Source organism: Physcomitrium patens, chromosome 1, assembly GCF_059467195.1.
Source record: "Physcomitrium patens ecotype Gransden chromosome 1, ASM5946719v1, whole genome shotgun sequence".
NCBI lineage: Eukaryota > Viridiplantae > Streptophyta > Bryopsida > Funariales > Funariaceae > Physcomitrium > Physcomitrium patens.
The window spans coordinates 28,421,197-28,443,836 of NC_143410.1; positions in this window are offsets into that span (position 1 = coordinate 28,421,197).

Below are 22,640 nucleotides of genomic sequence, written 5' to 3' on the forward strand. Positions count from 1 at the left end.
TTAATATTATAAAAATATTATAGGAATTTTTTGAATCTATTTAAAAAATTAAAGAATTTTTAGAGCAATTTCTAAGACTAGTAAAAATGATTTTTTACCACTTTGGAAGCCATTATGGAGAAATGGAGTAAGATTTGAAGGCCACACAAGGTTTCTAGGCTAATTGGGTATTTTTAAATGCCATGGTAAAATTAAAAATACAAAATTATTGGTTTTACTAGTAAAAAATAGGAGGACTAACAGCTAATATAGTCTTTGTAAGAAAGGAGGTGCGCAAGTTCCATATAGGTTGTAGCACCTTGAAGGTAGTTAGGAAAATAAGAATAAGACCTCGTGGCTTCTCTTAGAGATCCATATACACTACTTGTAAGCCTTAGTGAAGCTCGAATTCTTGATCTTTTAAGCAAGTTATCCTTGAAGTAAAAATTATTTACTTAATTAATTAATTAATTAATTAATTAATTTACTTTTTATTTTTAAATCTTCATAACTTATTCATAGTAACTCGGATTTACATATTCTTTATACCATTGAAAAGATAAAAAATTACCTTTCTAAAAATATATATTTTTACTTTTACTTTTTATTTTTTATTGGATGAAAACTCAGTGAATAGACCATGACTAGTTTTCTAGTGTACAATTACTTGATTGTACTTGTTTTACTTGTTTTTATATTTTGCTTCTTTTATTCTTGTTCTTTTTCTTACTATTTCCATTTTATACTACCAATTAAGATTTGACAAGTGAATTTTACATTCACATCTTTAAAAAAATGTTTTTAGTTTGAAGTGTGTTCTATACTTCATTTTTGAAGATTTTTATTTATTTTTATTTTAATTCAAATAGTCTACAAGCAAAGATCTTTCAATAAAGATTAAATCTTGTAAAATCATTGGAATCCAATAAAACAATTATAAAATAAAAAAATTATTGTAAAAGAAAAGATTTCTAAGGATTTTAATTTTATAAGTCAAATTATAATTTATACATAAGAAAGGTTATTCTATTCCAAATATAACAAGCATGATAGCAATTCCAAAATCAATAGAGAATAGATTTTGGTGTTTAGAATTGATACATATGTAAGTTGTATTAATAAATTTTAATTGATAGAATTATTAAAAATATGATTTTAAATTATTTAAATACAAGAATATTAAGATTAGAGATTCTATTTGATTATTTAAATATTTATAGAATTTAGAAGAGTTTACGAAATACAAGAGATTTATTTGAAAAAAATTCATAAAAATAAAATCTTAATAAATCTTAGAAGAAATTATATTAATTATTATAATATATTTTTTTATTATAAAAATAATATTTTTTTAATTGAAACTAATATCTAAATTGGCCTTCTATCTATATTTATTATTCATTCAAAATATATAAATATAAAAATTTAGGAAAATAATTAATTTATTTAAGAATAAATTACAAAAATATTTTAGATAAAAAAGCTTAAGAAAGAATCTCATGTTTTTTTGAATTATTTATATAAAAGTAATATTTTTAGTAATTTAAATTTATTATAGTAATATAAAAAATATTAAAAGTAGAAAAATTGGACTTAAATTGATATTAGTATTATAAAAATATTATAAGAGTTTTTATAATTTATTTAGAAATATTTAGAAATTTTTAGAGCATATTTTAAAGACCTTGGTAAAAAAGATTTTTATCATCTTGGAATACCATTATGAAAAATTCGAGTAAGATATGAAGGCCTTAAAATCTTGGTAGGTAACTTGGATGTTTATAAAGACCATAGTGAAGTCGAAAAATGCAAAATAAGATAACCATCTAAATGAGACATACTCTTCAGATGTAGGTAGGTAGATAAGACTGAAGTCTTATGGCTTCTCTAGGACATCTATATAGACTACTTATAAGCCTTAGTGAGGATCAAATCCTTGATTTCATAAAAAAATTATCTTTGAAATAAAACATATGTACTTAAAATTTAAAATTTAAATATTTATAATTAAAATAAAATAATTTAATTTAATAATTTAATTTTTTACTTAATTTAAAAGATAATAAATTATCTACTTAAAAACTATTATATATATATATATATGTATATATATATATTTTTATTGAATAAAAATCTTACAAATAAAATATAATTAATTATTTGAATATATAATTGTTTCATCAAATTTCTTTTAATTTTTAATTAATTAATTAATTTATTTTTTTAAAAAAATTATCTTTAATTTTAAACCACCAATTATAAGAAACTCTTAAATGAGGCCATCTGATAGTATGGATTAAGGGATGAATTTTACCATTAAAACATAGCATAATAAATATCAACATGAAAGCTAATTTCTTCCATTGAAGTATTAATTGCTACACCTTTGTGCTATACAAGCCAAATAGAAATAAATTCTTTGGAAGAACAAAGATTGGAACAAGTTTCTTTCTTATCAGATAAGAATTCTTGGCAAAGAAAAGTATTTTGTTTGAATGCCACTAAATTAATAGCAGAGTTATTATTTTGAAGTAGCTTTTTACCAAGTTTGATAAAATATATTATAAAATCTTCTCTAGTAACTCAAGAATATGAAAGAAGATCAAAAGTTCATTCATACATTGGATTATAAAAGAAATTAATAGCAATTTTTCTTGGATTAATTTTTGAAACAACTCAAATAATTTATAACAAACCTAATTTTTAATTTTTATTGTCTTTAACTTTTATTCAAACAAAGTTTTATCATCAAAGTAGAGAATTGTAGATTGAATGCCTTCTTGAAAGAAATTTTATATACAAGACAAGGTAAGATAGATGATACAACTTCTTTAATTTCAAAATATTCCAAATAAAGTTGAGATATTACTTTAGGAAGATTGTTTTATTCCAGTTTGTATAAAGCAATCTTCTAATTGGATTTTGAAAGGACATTATTAATATACTATTATAAAAACCTAAGATTAGAAAATCTATAATAAAATCCATAGAAATAAAAAATCATGATTGTCTTAGAAAAGGTAATGGTTGAAGAAGTCCATAAAGTTGATGATGAGGCCTAATGATGGATCTAAAGAATTCCATATTGATTTTTATTACTCAAAGATGAAATTGCTCAAGGTTCAAGATAACCATTTCTTAATGATCAAAAGCTACATCTTTTTCTTTTGGTGTAAGATAAGAGCATTTAAAAAGTGTATTTGATAAATCTTGTTATTTTTTAAGTTGATATATAATTTTAAAATCAAATCTTAATAATAAAATATTCCAACAAGCCCTACAATAATTCAACACTTGCATTGCTATGATATATTTGAGGTTTTTGTGATCTCTATATACAGTGACTAGATTTAAAGTGCCTTTAGATAATGATGCCATTTCTAAAAAGAATCTATAATTATATATATATATATATATATATATATATATATTTTATCATAGATTTTATAATTGATCTTTGTTGCTAAAAATTTTGTAAAATAGAAAGCTATTAGATGGAATTTATCATTTGCTTCTATTTGTGACAATATAACATCTAAAGCAAAATATAATGTATTTATTTCTATAAAAAATACCTTTGAAAAGTAAACGCAATACAAGATTGATGCAGAAATAAATTCTTTCTTCAAAGCATCAAACAATACTTCAATTCTTTTACTCCATTCAAATTTGTCTTTACAAATCAAACGTGTAAGTAAGGGTACAATTTAAAAAATGTTCTTAATAGAGATCTGATAAGCATTGATAAAGTTCAAAAAGCATTGCACATCTCTTATTGTTTTTGAAATCTTCTAATCTATGATACTTTAGATCTTCTTCAGATCCATTATTAGACCTTTGTTGGAAATAATATATCATAAAAAATCAATTTGAATAGAATAAAAAATACACATTTTCTTCTTGACATGTAATCTTATATTTCTAAGCTTTTGTAATACATGATAAATATGAACATTATATTCATTTATATTCATAGAATAAAATAAAATATTTTTTCAATAGCAAACAATAAAATCATCAAAAAATTCACAAAAAAATTATTTAAAAAATAATTGATGTTTTTGTAAGTTCAAAAGGCATAACATTATATTCAAAATATTCTTATCTAATTTAAAAAATAGCCTTCTATTTCTTTCTTTCTTTGATGTGGATTAGATTGTATGCTTTTTGTAGATCTATTTTTTTGAAGATCTTTGCTTGATTGAATTGATTAAGAAGTCTTGAAATCAGATGTAATGGATATCTATTCTTGATGGTGATTTTTTCGTCCTCAATAGTTTATGCACATTTTCAAAGACCTATTTTTTTCCCTCAAAAATAAGATAAAAGCTCTTGTAAGAGATTTTAAATGGAATATGAAGTTTTTGGCCAAATTTTCATGAAAGTATTCATCTAATGCAGCAAATTTATTTTTCAATAAATTATAGATTGATCCAAATGGTGGTTGAGCTTCTTCTTGTATATTAATTAAACAATCATAGGATCTATGCTTTGAAAGAATATCTATATTATTCTTTTCAAAAATATCCTAAAAATATACACACTAGCTAGGAATACTACTTGATGTCTTTTTACTATTTAAGATGGATGTGGCATATAAAGCAAAAGATGATCTTTCTTTTGCCACTTGCATGAAAGCTCTTACACCTTTTAGTAGGAATTTGGATATACTATACTTAAGTATTTCTACTTGATTAATGAAATTTTAAATTAAACTACAAGAAAATTAAGATTAAAAGAAATCCAATCTATATGAGGATTATATTTTTTTAATCATGATAATTTTAAAATAATTGATTGAAAAGAAATCTTCTGTTTTTAAATATTATTATGCTATTTTGATCTTTAATTATTACATTTAAAAGGAAAATCTCATAGATAAGATCTTCAAAATATAACAAATAAATATTGGTTACAAACATAAATCTCAAAGAAAGAAATCTTCAATATATTCTTGTATCATTCAAAAGGATTAAAAAATCATTCAATGATGATATAATATTAATCTTAAATGGCTATTGCCCAAGATAAGAAGACTAGAAAGTCTTGAAATAAGTCTAAGGACTAAAAAGACGTTGATAAGAGTGAAGAAGGCTTCATTCTTCCTTCTATATATACTCTTAACTAAGAGTTATGTAGCAATATCCTATAGGACCTCCAAAATATGTTGACTTTGTAAGATATGTATCTTAACTTGTAAGGTAAGTTTTCTATGTGTGCACCACATAGTTAGCTTATTTTACAAGCTAATAACACATGGTTAACTTGTTGACTAAGTTTCTAGCCTACTAATCAACTACAAATATATGTAAAATCAAAGCAACATCTATGAAGCTTCTAAGAAGCTTCTCTAAAAGATATTATGAAATTAATCTACTTTTATCTATTTTTACTTATTTTTATCTAATCATATAGGTATTTACTAGAGTATCTATGTATATCCGTGAGATTATCTTCTCTTCTAGGGATAAGTTCAATGCGGAGCTATCATCATGTATTGATGAAATTTAAGATGCAAAAAATTATGTATGCCAGAGATTCTGATCTTTGTTCTTTTTAAAGATGGTTGATAGGTCCTTTCATCCAAAAATAATGTCCCATACCATGAAAAATTGACCACCCTATTATTTGATAGTTGTTGAGGCTTTTGTAACTTCCTTCAAATAAAATATTTGAAACACTTTCAAAAATTAATCCTACCTCTAATAAAATCACCAAACATTGGAACTCTCTTCTAAGATTGTGATACCATATACATTATATCTTACCATCTATTTGAGAAAAGACATATTGTTCCTATAGATCTTTATCTCAATTATGTCATCTTAAAGGTTGTGACGATGACAATGTCTCTTTTAGTAAGTCAGCAAATGAAAGGTCTTGAGTTGAATTTGCTAGTTCTTGATTCTCCATCTCTTTAGCATCACAAATACATAGAAGCTACAAAGAAGGATAGAATATAGAATATTATCTTCTTTTAATCTTGTTTCTTTTATAGCAAAGATTTGCTATTCTTCATCTTTGTTTTGATGGATATTATCAATGAAAAGCTTCAACTTTCTTTGCAGTATTTGTAAGTTTCTTTGTTGGCTTCTATGTGTATTTATTAATATCATATCTATACTTAGAAATAAGATATTCTAATCTATTTTGGTATCTATTTAAATTTAAGAATTTTTCTACCTTGAATTCTTGATTATTATCCTCTTTTATAAGACGAGGTGGCATTTATCTTTTTTAAAGATATTCATTGTCTTATATGGCTCAAAAAGAGATACTTGAAATATAGGAAAGATCTTCATAGACTTTGATAGATATAATCGATAAGCAATAAGATTGATTTGTTCACTAATAGAAAAAGGTCCAAGCTTATGGTAATTCAATTTATCACAAAGATGGATAGTCTTGTTATTGCAATAAAATAATCATACCTTATCACTTATATTAAATTGTGGTTGTTCCTTGCAATAGGTATCTAAATTAATTTTTTGTCATTCTTGAGCTCTCTTTAATTGTCCTTTTATTGTTGTATATAGCTTTGATAAATAATTTGCTAAATCTACCACCAGAAGATTATCAACTTTTAAAAAATTAAAAGTGTAAAATTATGAATGTTAATTATAATTAGTAAAAAAAGATGTTTGTTAAATCAATGAATATACTAAATTATTATACACTGTCGTATTTTAAATACTTACAATATGTAAAATATAGTTAAAACATATTATATGTTGATAAATCTAGATGTGTATTAGAGTGGTTAATAGATTAAATTAAAAGGAGTTGGTATAAGAAACCTTAATTTGTTTTTTTTTTACTTATTTTGATTTTGGCATAATATATATATATATATATATATATATATATATAACCTAAATATTAATATGAAGCCTTGGAACAAGGTCGAAGCCTAAGAAAGAAAATCAAAATTAGTGGAATGCTAATTAGGAAGAATGAAAGGAAGGCACGGTCGGATGAAGACAAGGAATGGAGAACTTCATTCCTATTGGACTTTATGAACTTTGTTCCAACCTTATGAACTTCATACCTAATAGGCTTTGAGGAGGCTACTTGCAATCTTAATAAGGAATTTGATGATTTCAAAGAGAGCATTAAAGATTTAAAAGCCAAGATTGTAAGGTTTAGGATTTGAACTACAATTTTTATACAAAAATTAGAGGATTTGGAATTAGGGTGAAGAAGTTATAGACATTTGAAGTTAAGGTTATAATTTAAGACCTACTATTACTCTTTTGTAAATACAAGGAGTTGTACGGAAGTTTTTGAAGATCAAAAGGTGCAATTGGAAAAGCAATTTCAAGGCCTACATCTTTTAAGAAAGAATTGTTGTTTTTAGAGTTCATATAAAGGAGATATAAGGAGTTGAAGGCGATGCTTCCAAATCAAAAGCAATAAGTGAGCGGTTTTATTTATAGTAATGGTTGGAGCCATAACTTAAGTTTTTGGACGAATTTTTGGCTCAAACTTGTGGAAAATAAAATATTTTGTATTATAAAGCTATACATACAAATTTCATGGCATTTAAGCTTTTATTTTGTGAGATATAGAGAAAATTGCACATGGATGTATAAAGACAAGGATTTGAAGTGGTTATTAGGATTTCCAAGATATTTCAAGATCCGCAACGAATTTGCAATTAAAATTTATTGTAGAAGTTGATAAGAATACATGAGTACTTCATATAAAATTTGAATAAGTTTGGATGGTCGGATCAAAAGTTATGAGGTATTTTCTAAATGATGGTTTGGATCGTTGTCGTACTGTAAATGCTTATAGTATATAAAAATTACTTAAAACATATTATATGTTGATAAATCTAGATGTGTGTTAGAGTGGCTAGTAGATTAAATTAAAAAGAGTTGGTATAAGAAACTTTACTTTGTTTCTTTATTTCTTTTGATTTTGACATTAAATATATATATATATATATATATTAGACCTAAATATTTAGTATGAAGCCTTGGAAGAAGGTAGAAACCTAAAGATGAAGATTTAAAATAATAGGAGATTAATTGGGAGGGATGAAACCAAGGCATGGTTGGATGAAGGTAGAAATAAGGATCTTCATCCCCATTGGTCGAAATCCATACCCAATGGGCTTTTAGGAAGCTGCCCGCGACCTTGATAAGGGTTTCGGCGACTTCAAAGAGGTCATTAGGAAATCAGAGGCAAGGGTTGTAAAGTTTAGGATTTTGGCTACAATTTTTGTGCAAAGTTTATTGGGTTTGGAGTTAGGGTGAATAAGTTATAGCCGTTTGAAGTTAAGGTGTCAATTTGAGACCTACTGTTACTCTTTTGAGTTTAAGATGAGTCTTACGGAAGCTTTTGGAGATCGGAAGGTGCGGCTGAAAGAGCAACTTCAAGACATACATCTTTTGTGAAGGAAATTTTGCATTTGGAGTTTATGTGAAGGAGTTATAGGGAGTTAAAGACAGCACATTCAAATCAAAGGCAGTAAGTGAACGGTTTTGTTCAAAGTAGTGTTAGGAGCCATAACTTGAGTTTTCGAAAGAAACTTTGGCTCAAACTTTGGGAGAATGTAAAAATTTGTGTTAAAAAGCTATCTATACAAGTTTCGTGGCATTTGGACTTATGGTTTGTGAGATATGAAGAAAATTGCGTGCAGATATATAAAGATTAGGGTTTAAAGCGACTGTTAAGGTTTTGAAGATATCTCAAGTTCTGCGACGAATTTGCAATTGAAATTTGTTGTACAAATTAATAACAACATATCAGTACTTCATATAAATTTTGATCTTGTTTGGACGGTTGGATCAAGAGTTATGAAGTGTTGAGGTTCGGGAGAATTTCCACACAAGGATATACAAGGTTTTAGAGTACTTCTACCATATTTTGGGTGTTGTTGGTTATTTAAGACTTAAGTATTTGGTGTAATTGTCCCAAAAGGAGAACTTATATATATAAAATTAGGATTTCCTTATTTTAAGCTTGATTGAGTAATTAGTGACAGCCAGAAGTCCAGCGCTTTTTTGAAGCAAAATCTCTCTACACCGACACCGTATATGGTAACAATTGTTCATGATAATGCAACTTACTCATTATGAGAGTTAGATGGAACAAGGTTAAAAATACCAATTATAGGGAAGCAAGTAAAAATATTTAAACAAAGATATAGAAAAATAAATATAGAAGATTTTAGTGAAGACATAGATATTCCTCAATAGAAAGATGAATTTGACTTGGATAGCAAAGATGATGAAGATGATATGGACGAAGACTTGGAGAACATATTATGAATCAAACAACAACTAGGTTATTTGGTGCATACCAGATGATGCACAGGTTCAGAGGGGTTGGATGTCGTATTGTAACATAATTATATGATGAAAATATAAATGAAAAAGATTTTATTAATATTTAGTCAACTTAGATATTAGAAATAGCGGCCAGATCCACTGCCAATATTCATGGGCTAATTAATGTCACCCCAATGCAAGCAGTCAGAGCATACTTATTAATAATGTAATGCTCCATTCAATTTCAATAATCAAAATCAACAGATCTATAGCCAAGGAAAAATTGACGAGAAAAATCAAAATCTTCAAGATTCTTCGATAAATCAGATAGAATGTGTCTGAGGCATTCCTACTAGGAGTCAACAAAAGGAGAAAGGACTAATTCAACATTGGATGACTTGATGCGAAGGGTCAATTTGACCTAATTACAGAGACAACCAATCTAAGTCCTGTTATGGGCTTCTTACCTAGTATGAGACTTGACTGTGTTGGGCAACCAAATGAAGTTCGAATTTTGGGGACTTTGGTTCTGTTTCAAGCTGTTCCATTCTCTATGCCATTGGGAGAAATATCCTTTCTGTTGAAAGGTCTTCTTAGAGGCAAAAATTGGAAGGGAGCTCCATCGACCGGGCCAATTCAGAGTCCAAGGTAGAAGAATATCGGACCACATAGGGTGGAACGGAGAAAAGAGGAAGAATATAGGGATTTCAAGAGATTAGAGAGCAGGGAAAAAAAATGCCTTTGAAAGGTATAAGACAAAGATTTTCATAGGATTTGAAGGGGACTTGGCAATCGTTGCTGAAGGTCAATGTTTGTATTGGTGATTTGGATTTTTTTTTCAATAAAGTAAGGACAAGTACTCTTGACTGTTTTGTAAAACTGGAAAAATATCTACGGTTGAAATTTTAGGAGTATCTAGATGGTTGAGTATGCCAAGTGCATGAAAAATTTGTATTAATCTAATGGTATGGATAAAGGATATTTGATTGTTAGTGTAAAAGAGGTACCAGAAGTTGATAGATTGAGATTATTTAGGATTTCTACAATACTTGGAGGTCTACCGACTAGGATAAGGTGGATTTTGGTGTAGTAAGTCGAGGACTTAAAGGCGGAGCTGCACACAAAGCTAAAAGCTAATTAATAATTGGAGAAAGAGAAATTGTAATTCAAAGGTTGTCATTAACCTTCTATGCAGTGGTGAAGGGACATCGATGTGATTTTATGGCGTTCTTTATCTTCCACAGTCAGACGCCTGATGCATTCTCAAGCCAGATAGTACATAATATGATAACGTTAAGTCTTTCCTTATTCACTAAGAAATTTAAAAAGTATTATATCAATTTGTATTTATTTTGGCATTGATGAATAGATTTTTGAAAGCTTAGGAAGTACCATCATTATTTGATTTTTTCCTCTTTGACCAAATCTTTGTTTTTAATATTTTTTAAATACTCAATTATTATATGCAATGGTATTGTTCTCATTGTATTCAAGCTTCAATATACCAAAGCAATTGAACTAATAGAAGTGGGTTCAGACACGGGGAAAGATTGGTTATATGAATTGAGTCTGTTAGTGTCACAATTGACTATACTCTGGCTATCTGAAATCAATTATCAAACTACAAAATACCACGGCTTACTACTTACATCTTAATTAAATCTATAATCTATTCTATGACTATCAATTCAATAATATTTTCATATTTTTATCCATTCATCTCCCACTTACTTTCTTTGTGATTTATATATATTCAATTATTGATCTCTAGCTTATCTATTGTATTCAATTTCTCAATTTATCACACAGAATTCAATATTTTGGCTTACGACTGTCATAGTCTAGCACTCTAGACTAACTTCTCAGTATTCAGAAACCATCCATCACTCGTCAATAACAAAGAAACAAAAAGAGGTAGCACCAAGCTTGCCCCAACTTATAACTATTACAGTCTGGCCCTTGGCTTACGACTATCATAATCTGGCTTTAATTTCTCTTTCCTCAACTTCTTTATCCTACCAAAAAGATGATCTATCAGCTAGCAGATTCCTAAGGTTATGACCCTTTGAATTCTTAACTATTTATTCTACTAACAAGCTACTGTTACCAACTAAACTACCTAACCATCAGTCTAATTCTCAAGGTTATCAATAACCAACCAGTAACTTACCACAAAGTTTATTTATCTATTCTACATAGCCCCACTCCTAATTGTGCAGTGTCCTCGCAAACACACAATTGTTACCTATCTAAAAACTACTTAACAAAATTTTACAAAGGTACTATTTCCACTAGCCCACCAAATTGATCATTTGATGCATTATCGAATGTGCATTCCACCGAATCTGGTTCCAATTGCAAATCTTCTTCCTCTTTCTCTAGTCCGTCTATCAATTCCTTATTCAATTGATTTGAGAGATCATCATACTCTCCCAATTCACACACTTGAGCTTCAAGTTTCAAGATCTAGATATCTCGAAGTTCTAATTGTTACTGCTCCTGACTCATCTATTTTGAAACATCTTCAATCGATACTTGTGACCGGCTCCTCACTGTTAACTCTTAACTGGAACTACTACTCTCAAAAATACAAGAAATATAAGAAAATGGTACTCCAGCCAATCCAAAACAATACCACAAAATGACTTTAAGTAGTGCCCTACTCCTATTCTTTTATAACCTGGTGATAATGACAACATGTTACCCATACTGTCCGTGAAAGGTAATGGAAAGTAATTTTTCTTAATGGCTGCATTAAGTTTCCAAAAATCCTGACAAATTTGGATTTTTTCGTTCTTTTTTGATACCATCACGATTGAAGAAACCACTCACTATTCGGTACCGAGTAAATAAAACCAATTGCAAGAAGCTTGTCCAATTTCTCCTTCACCATGAGGGAATATTTAGGATTAAGGTGATGTTGTCTCTGCCGTACCAATTTAGCGTTCTCCTCTAAAATGATACAATGCTCTTAGACTTTAGTGGAGATACTTTTTAGATCAACATAAGTCTAAGCAAAAGCTGATTTATGATACAAGAAAAATTTTGTCCAGCAAGTTAACTCCTGTTCCTTAATACCTTCATACATCTTAATTATCCTAGGCTCTACTGTGGTTGTTAAGTTGATAGTTTGACATAAAGATGCAGCGGCAATGTTCGATTTCAATCCCCGCACTGATTTAAAATCAGTCGATAAGTCCGACATGTGCAAAGTATTGAATCCTGTGTCCAGAGCACTCACATGGTACACATCATATTTGATCATCCAATCAATATTAACTTTAGCAGAGATTTTTGAATCTATCGAATATATAAAGTACTCCCCCGGACTGCCACATTGGTACTCCAGTCTAGGGTGTTGGTCTGCTTCCACGGACGCCTCCGTAATCGATGGTATTATATCATCATTGGCACTAAGCTCATCGTCCGACGTCAATTCAGATGTTAGCAATTGAGATTCCATGTGATAGTGTATTGTATACATTTGTAACACCATTTTATCTCCACCCTTGCCAATTATCAAAGTACCCCAATTCCAATCGTTCTTGGCCTTCGCTTAATAAAGCAAGGATTGCCCCAATAAAATTAGATATGATAAAGTGGAATGTTATAACCGAAGGATGATGTAGTTAATTTCATATACAATATCGGTAATTATAGTTTGAATACTCCGTAAAATATCCATTGGTTTAACTCAGCTATTATCTGCCATCCATAACATCAATATTGTGGATATTAAGTATTCCAAATCTAAAGCATCCATTGTATCAACATTCATTAAATTAACGCTGGAACCACCATCCACCTAAATGCTCGAGATCATAATACCGTTAATCAAAACATCGATGGTTGGTGCACCTAGGTCAGGGTTCAAACTGACTTCACAAACTTCTTTATTACATTGCCTATGTCGTATTAACGATAAATTCAATGTAGAATGACACTCTGGTACGACCGCTAGAAGTTGCTTCATATAAATAAAAGGTTGAATAGTATCCAGATCCTTCAAAATGTTATAGGGTTCCATATGTAAGGTAATATCCAATGCCCTCTTCATTTTCATTGGTTTGAATTTAACTCCGTGAGGTAAGATATTCTTCCGCCCTGGACTCGGATATGGAACAATAGATGGAGCTTCTTTGGAATTTGTACCCCCAAGAGGATCTTTCAACGAATAAGATGTTTTCTAAAACTGCATAGAGAACGAAACAGCTTGACACGGAACTAAAGCCTCTGTAATTGGTACCTCATCGAGGTATACAATCGATTCAGGTCTTATACTGAGTAAGGGATCCATGTCAGGACCTGGATTGGATGGCCCCATAATTGGATCCAATTGCCCTTTGCCTCAAGATCATCCAAATGTTGAATTGGTCCTTTCCCCTTTTGCTGATTTCTTGTATGGACAGCTTGGACTACTTCTAGCCGATGAACTGATGATTCCTGTATCTCTTTATTTTTTTCCTCTACAATTTATACAATCGATTGTATCTTTTGATCATGATTATTAAGGTTAAATGGAACATTGTATTGATAATAAAAATGACCCAATTGCTTGTAATTTCTACATACTGGAGCATATTTGTCTATAAACCTTGGATTAAGACATTCATTGGCATAATGACCAATTTATCGGTACTGGTAGCAATGTAGTAGTTTTCGACCTATACCATCAGGTATACTAGAAGTCTCTACTGGAATATATCTACTAGGTTGATTCCAGGTAGCCAGAGTAAATGATCCTCACTGACCAGTTGCTACTGGTCAAGAATTGGACTACTAAATTGGTATAGTTTGGAGATTATCCCCTTGATTATTTCCATCGTTCTGTATCTTTGTTATATAAACCAGATTATAATTAGTATTTTAAAAATTTCCAAAGCCATGATTAGGTCGATTTGAGCGATTACTATTTCAACCACCCATATTTCTAGTTTGTACTTGATTAATATTCCATTGAGTTGGCTGTATCGTCTGGTTATTGATTTGTTGTTGCCTTTGTAAATGCCAACAGTTTTGGATAGGGTGCATTCCGCCACAAAACATACATTGAACATCCATTTGTCTGGGTGATGGCCATTCCATATCAAAATGACCTTGTCTCTTATAATTATTACACCATACATTAGGTCTCATAATAGAAGGCTTATGTCATTTTTTCTTATCTTTATCCAAATTTACGGCCAATTCTTCCATCTTCTCTGTTAGATTTAATAACAAGGCTTCATTTGGATCTTTAACAGTCGCATTTGTCAGCAAGTCCAGTTGTTGATAGATTGGCAATATACAATAAGGTGTCATTGTTATTGGCGCTATTGCTTAGAGTGGTGTAGCATTAATTAATTTTTGCAACATAACATTCTTCATGTTGGATGCAGCCATTTGTAGATAATTATCCATTGATACATTTCTCGATTGTATTTGTTGGCTTCTTGAACTTAGAATCATTATGGCCCCCACTATTAATAATTGGTCATAATGATATTCTTTCTATACCTTTGTTTATGCCAATGATGCTTCTACCGTAGCTGGTTGAGCCTCTTTTACAAACATTTTTAATTCTAGTGGATGCAAACCATTAATTAATATCAAAAATATAAACGCATCTGGTATTTGATTATTTATCCATTTACGAAGTATATCCATGATCCGGCCATAATAGGACTCTATAGATTCCCTCGCAAACATCCTGCTATTCATAAAACTTTCTCTGAGCTGATCTTCAAATCCAATTGGTCTAAAATGGATTAAGAAGGCATTCCTTAAGGCCTCCCAATTGAGAAACCTATCTATTGGTTGCCGAATATATCATTCAAAAGTTATATCTTTTAAAGTTACTGGCAACCATTTCAACTAAATATCTTTAGTTCTACGATTATTAGCCACGTACGCTGTCAAGAATTGAGATATATGGTGATTGGTATCAAAGTCCAGCCAACCACTAAAAGTAGGTAATGGTGCCACACTTGTAGTTTGATCTCCTACTGCTTCCATTTGTACTGCAATTGGTACTTCTGGTACTCCCGCAGCGATTGGTGTTATCACTGATCTCCCTACTATTTGAATCTGAATTTTTCTTCCTTTGATTTTTCTTGGACCTGCAATTCCTTTTTGTCGTTCCCGTAGGATATTTCTTATGTGTAATTACTCTTGTCTTTCTTTCACTTATTGATTAATTCTTTGATTATCTTATCCTTCATGATTATCACTCATAATCTTTCATTCTTCTTTACAAAATCAATATTGCCTTGAATTATAACTCACATATTTGTAATCCTAAAACCGGTTCTTCTCACATTCTCATTCAACATATAATTCCATCTCCCATATAATCAATTTCTAACATTTGATATTGTTATCATTTCCCCAGAAGTGGTGCCAAAATGTTATTCTCTTTGTGTTCAAGCTTCAATATACCAAAACAATTGAACTAATAGAGGTGGGTTCGAATACGGGAAAAGACTAGTTATATGAATTGGGTCTATTAGTGTCACAATTGACTATACTCTGGCTATCTGAAATCAATTATCAAACTACAAAATACCAAGGCTTACTACTTACATCTTAATTCAACTCATAATCCATTCTACGACTATCAATTCAACAATACTTCCATATTCTTATTTGTTCATCTCCCACTTACTCTCTTTGTAGTTTATATATATTCAATTATTGATCTCCAACTTACCTATTATATTCAGTTTTTTAATTCATCACACAAAATTCAATATCTCGGCTTACGACTGCCACAGTCTGGCACTCCAAACTAACTTCTTAGTATTCAGAAACTATCCATTACTCGTCAACAACAAAGAAACAAAAAGAGGTAGCACCAACCTTACTCCGACTTTGGACTATCACAGTTTGGCTCCGATTTCTCTTTCCTCAACCTCTTTATCCTACCAAAAAGATGATCTGTCAGCTAGCGAATTCCAAAGGTTATGATCCTTTGAATTCTTAACCATTTATTCCACTAACAAGCTACTGTTACCAACTAAACTGCCTAACTATCAGTTTAATTCTCATGGTTATCAATAACCAACCAGTAATTTACTACAAAGTTTATTTACCTATTCTAAAAATAGCTTGAGTAATAAATTATTCTAAAAAATCTACTTTTGATATTATTAATAATAAATCTTTAACATTATCCTTCAACACATATCAAAATTAATTGATAAGAGCTTTGTTATTTTATTTCATGTTACTAGTGAGATTTTAGCATTTAATAGCATATTGGATTGGTTGGCTATGTTTTTTATTATAAAAATAAGAACTTGATCTTTAATATTCTTTTTTTATTAATTTTTCTAAATATAGTTATAAATACTTCTAAGAATAAATTTAAATTATAAACAAGTCATGAATCCATTTCTATCAAAATTACAAACTAAAAAAGAGTACTTTCAAAAAGAAAAGCACTTATGAATTTAACTCAAGTAAATCCATCAAGGTATTATAAGCAATGAAATCTTAAATAAAACTTAACTTGTTATAGAAATCCTTAAAATTTTGATCTTTTTGTATCAAACTTCTTACACATATTAATCCTTATTTGCCTCATACTTATAAAAGCAAGATTTTTTGAATTTGATTATAAGATTGATTTACTTGCATCTCTCAATTATAAAACTTCTTAGTGTAGATTTTGGACTTCTTTCATAAGTGCAAGAATAGGGCTTCTATAGTTGGCATTGATGATATGTGAAATTTTCTATCTAAAAGTATTAATAAGCTTGTAAAGATCTATAATACATATAAATCTATTTTTTCTATTATTAAATATAGTATTTTTATTTTTCTTTTTATTTTAAATAATTTAACAAATATATAAGATAAATTACAAGAAGATAATTGACAACCTCTAATGTCAAATAAAAATTTCTACAAAGAGAGGTGATTTGCTCTCTTTGAAAAAAAATTAATATTAAAAAACTAAATTAATTATTTAAAATTAGGTAATTTTAACTTTCAAAATATTATAATAAAATTAAAATAATCCACTCACTTCTAAAATAAAAAAAGATAAATAAATTAGCACTCTTGTCAAACTATCAAGGATATGAATCTTGAATAACTAAAAGATTAAGACACTCTTTTGTTATTTGAAAAGACTAAATAATCACTCAAAGATGATATAATATTAAACTAGAATGGCTATTTTCAAAGACAAGAGGACTAGAAAGTCTTAAAATAAGACTCAAAAAGTATTGACAAGAGTGAAGAAGGCTTCATTCTTTCTTCCATATATAGTATCTAATTAGGAGCTATATGACAATGTTCTACAAAATCTTCAACATTTGTTAACTTTGCAAGACATATATCTTAACTTGTAAGAAAAATTTTCTATATGTGTGCTACATAATTAAATTTTTGTACAAGCTACCAACAGGTGTAATACATAGTTAAATTATTAACAAAGTTTTTAACCTACCAATCAACTACAAACATGTATAAAGTCAAAACCACATCTATAAAGCTTCTAAGAAGCTTCATTAGAAAATATTATAAAATTAATTTACTTTTATCTACTTCTATCTAATCATATAGATAATTATTGGAATAAATACGTATGCTTGTGATACCTTTATCAAACATCAATCAATTCTTAAGCTAATCTTATATAATTTTAAATGATCTTTTATAAAAGATAAAAATAAAACTATCACTTCTTTAAAATAATATAAATAAAAATCTAAAAAATGCTATCTAAATCTTAATTAAATTCTAATTAAATCTTTAAAAAATCTTAATTATATTCTAAAGAAATCATAATCAAATTCTAATCAAATTCTAAATAATCTTGATTAATTTCAAATAAATCTATTAATAAATTAAAAAAATTAAATTTCTAATTAATAGTTGATTTTACTTAAATTTTTCAAATTTTATAAAATCTTAGTTAAAAATTTATAATTCTTTTAGAAGAATTATACTTACTGATTTAAAGAAAAATAAAATATTTTGCTTCGGTGTTAAATAGCATGCTTCTTCAATCTTTATGCTAAGCATTCAATGCAAAGATCTTGTTCTTTAATTGTCAATTTCTTGTCAAAATTTTGATAGATATTGATGTTTTTATAAAATATAAATTTATTAATTTTATTTTAATTTAATCTATGAATTTTTATAAATCTTAGAAATCCAAAATGATCATTAAATTTCTAATTCCATATGTTCCTATCTACTTGAATTCCAATATCTTCTAATATGACCATCTAATGAAGGCCAAATTCACAAAACATCTCCAACACAATTGTGCTTATATATCTACAAAAATGTACTTATAGATTTGCTAAAAAATTCAAAAAATTCTCTAAAATATAAAACTTATTTTATTATACAAAAACCAAAGTCATTCATATTCAACTATAGATTTTCATAGCTCCCATAAAGTCATTAAAAACTCAAAAATCTTAAAATCAAGATATGTATAATTTTTTTTAGTTTTTTCTTTTCTTTTCTTGTTTAGCAATCAATTTAAAAATAATAATAATAAATTCTTGCATTTTTTTATAGACATGTGGTTTTGCACCTTGATAATTTTAGATTATATCCTTTGTCTTTTTTAAAATTAAATATTATTTAATATGGTATATTATTATTAGACAAAATCAATACTTTATGGATAAGTTTAAATAATTTATATTAGTAATTTTTTTTTAAACTAAATTATACATTATAATTTTAAACTTCCACTTAACATTAGAACCTATTGCAATTCAAAAATAAGGTTTTGTAGTTTTTCTATTTTTTTTGTTGACTCTTAAGACTCCATTCAACTTTGTTACAATATCATGTGCAAAATTTGGTAGTTAATTTACAAGATCACAAGATTAAAACTTTGTGCATTACATCTTTAGTTTAAGCTTTTAGATAAATACAACTGATTCTAATATTATTTTTAATGGTGATAGAGTTTATTAAGAACTTTTCAAGATATTGTATTTAAATATCAAGACTACAAGCTTTTGGCTTTTATATACAAAGCATACAATGAAAGTTGATTTATTGTCACAGATATATATCTACTAAAATTATTATCTAGGTAATATGAATAGATAGAAGTAGGTAAAAGTAGATTAATTTCATAGTATCTTCTACAAAAGCTTCCTAGAGGATTTTTAGATGTTATTTTGATTGTACATGTCTTTATAATTGATTACTAGGTTAAAAACTTTGTCAACAAACTAACCACATGCTACATGTATTAGTAGCATGTAGAATAAACTATGTCCGTATAAAAAACTTTCCGTACAAGTTAAAGTATGTATCATGTAAATTCAACATGTTTTTAGAGGTCTTATAGAATGTTGCCACATAGATCCTAAATAGATAGTATATATAAAAGTAAGAATGAAGTCTTCTTTATTCTTGTCAATTCCTTTCTTATTTCTAATCTAGTTTCAAAAGTCTATAGTTTCTTTGTCTTTTGGCAAAAGCCATTCTAGTTTCTTTTTTAATATACATACTTTTCTATTTCTATTTTATCATATTTCTTTAAGACAGTCTTACTTGTTTATTTTCTTTCATCAAATTTTTGTCCTTGAAAAATTGACAAGACTATACTTACAATATTAGAACTTTATCTTTTTTTGATTAAGAGTAGATTATTTCTTTTTTTTATAAGAGTTTAGTGTATTAAGAATAGTAGATTATCTTCTTTTAAATTGATATTATTTTTAATATATTTTTTTATATAAGTCTTTTATTTTATTTTTTTTCAAAAATATTAAATATCTTTCCTTCTTTAATTTTTATTATAGCAAAGCTTATTGAAATGAAGAAAAAAATGGCATAAATGTAAGAATAATTGAGAGAGTTAATGCTTGCAATGTATCAACTCAATTTACCACCATAAGGAGCAACAAGAATGGTAGGTAATGAAGATATAGAAATAATTGGAGCTACTTCAATATCTCCACCAAATCATGTCTCTTCTCCTATAGTGGAACAATCTTTTAGTGTTATAGAACCAAAGATTGCACTACCCGAGAAGTTTGATGGCACAAGATCTAAGTTTTGAGGATTTATCAATGAAGTATAACTTATAATTGATATCAAATAGGATGATGCTGTATTAATTAGCTAATTTTTCTACAGATTATAAAATGAGGTAAAAAAATTGATGTTCAACGTATTTGATCTTCAAATATTGAATAAAGCAATAGAATTTATTAAGAGGTGCAACAATCAACTTTTTGAATTTTGATCTGAGAGTTGCATAAGTGCACCTCAATATTATTATAATCCAATGACAATGCCAATGTATTTTCAATATATACATTTGAAAGTAGAAGATATATAAATTTTTGTAGTACATTTTAAGTCTCTTATTGAGCAAGAAAAGACTTGTTGTTGTCAAAAAGGATTGTGCTTATATTATAGACAATATAAGTATAGTACTCAATATTATTCAAAGAAGCGATGCAACCATAAAATGAAGAGTATGATCATCAAAGAAGATAGTATGTTGGAAAATAAGTTTTTTCAGCTACAATATGAACCATATGGCTAAAACCTTGTACAACAGCTAATGAAGATCCTATTCTTTCTTCCAAATCCTCTTTTTGTTTTACAATAAATCTTATTTTAGGACCTAAACATCACAAAGCCTCTATCTTGTTAGATTTAGGAGCCTTAGCATATTTCTTAGATGAAGAATTTGCTAAAAGATATAGCATACTTTTAATAAAAAAATTAAATTTATTTACATAATAATCATAGATAGTCATCTATTATCTTCAAAAAATGTTACTCATGAAATCCTATCTATAGAAATAACAAGTAATGGTCATAATAGCTTTGTAATATTTAGTATCATTAGATCTCTCTTTAATTTAATTATTTTGGGTTTATCATGGTTAAAAAATATAATCCAAAAATAAATTAAATTTCATGTAGTCTTGATTTTTTTTAAATATAACTAAGAATATAATTGATCAAATAAAAAGTTATAATTCTAATATAATTAAACCTATATTTATAGGTATAAGAACTTTCTTATATGCTACAAAAAAAATATTATCTTTTTTCATTTACACTACACTTATTTCTAATAGTGAAAAGACTTTAAGTGGCATTCCAAGCCAGTATCAAGATTTTAAAGATGTATTTGAAAAAAAGAATGCAAATATTCTACCAATACATCTTCCCTATGACTGTTCAATTGAGCTTTAAGAAGGAGCTCAACCACCGTTTGGACAAATTTATAATTTATTATAAAATAAATTGGCTGAATTTAGGAAATATATTGAAAAAAATCTAGTCAAGAACTTTGTACGGCATTCCAAATCTCCAACAAGAGCTTTAACTTTATTTGTGAAGAAAAAAGATACATCATTATGGATGTATATTGATTATTGAGACTCATCAAAATCATTATCAAGAATAGGTACGCACTACTTTTGATATGTAGAGTTCTTGATTAATTGAATCAAATTAAGATCTATACAAAAATAGATCTACAAAGAGCATACAATTTGATATGCATTAAAAAAAAAGATGAATAGAAGACTGCATTTCAAACAAGGTATAGACATTTTAAATACAACATCATGCCTTTTGGACTTACAAATGTACTAGAAACTTTCTATCATCTAATGAATGATATTTTTTGAGAATTTTTAACTGATTTTATTATCTATTATCTAGATGACATCTTAATTTATTTTAAGAATATAAAAAAAATATGAACTTCATATTTGTCATGTGTTACAAAAATTAAAAGTTGTAAGAATCTATACCATGATAGAAAAGTGTATATTCCACATTACTCAAGTCAACTTCTTAAGATACATCATTTCAAATGATGGACTTATGATAGATCCTAAGAAAGTTCAAACTATTATGGATTGAAAGATCTCAAAAACGGCAAGAGATGTGCAATATTTTTTGGGATTTGTCAATTACTATAAGATCTTTATCAAGAACTTCTCTCAAATTGCACCTCTATTTACACAATTGACTTGTAAAGACAAATTTCAATACAATCAAGAAGCGGAAGCAGCATTTGAAGCTTTAAAGACAACCTTTATTTTTTGCACCAATCTTCTATAGCATCAACTTTACTAAAATATTTTTTATGAAAATAAATACATTAGACTTTGTTTTTAATGCCATATGATCACAAATAAAAACACATAATAAACTTTACCTAATAACTATTTATTCAAGACAATTTTCAATAGCCAAGATCAACTACAAGATTTTTAATAAATAACTTCTTACAATTGTGGACTTCTTTCAAAAATAGCATCATAATCTAGAAGGAACTTCTAATCCAATCATTGTTTATACTAACTATAAGAATCTTGAACATTTTATGTCAACAAATATTTTGAATTGTTGCCAAGTTCATTGGAACATGTCTTTGTGAAGATT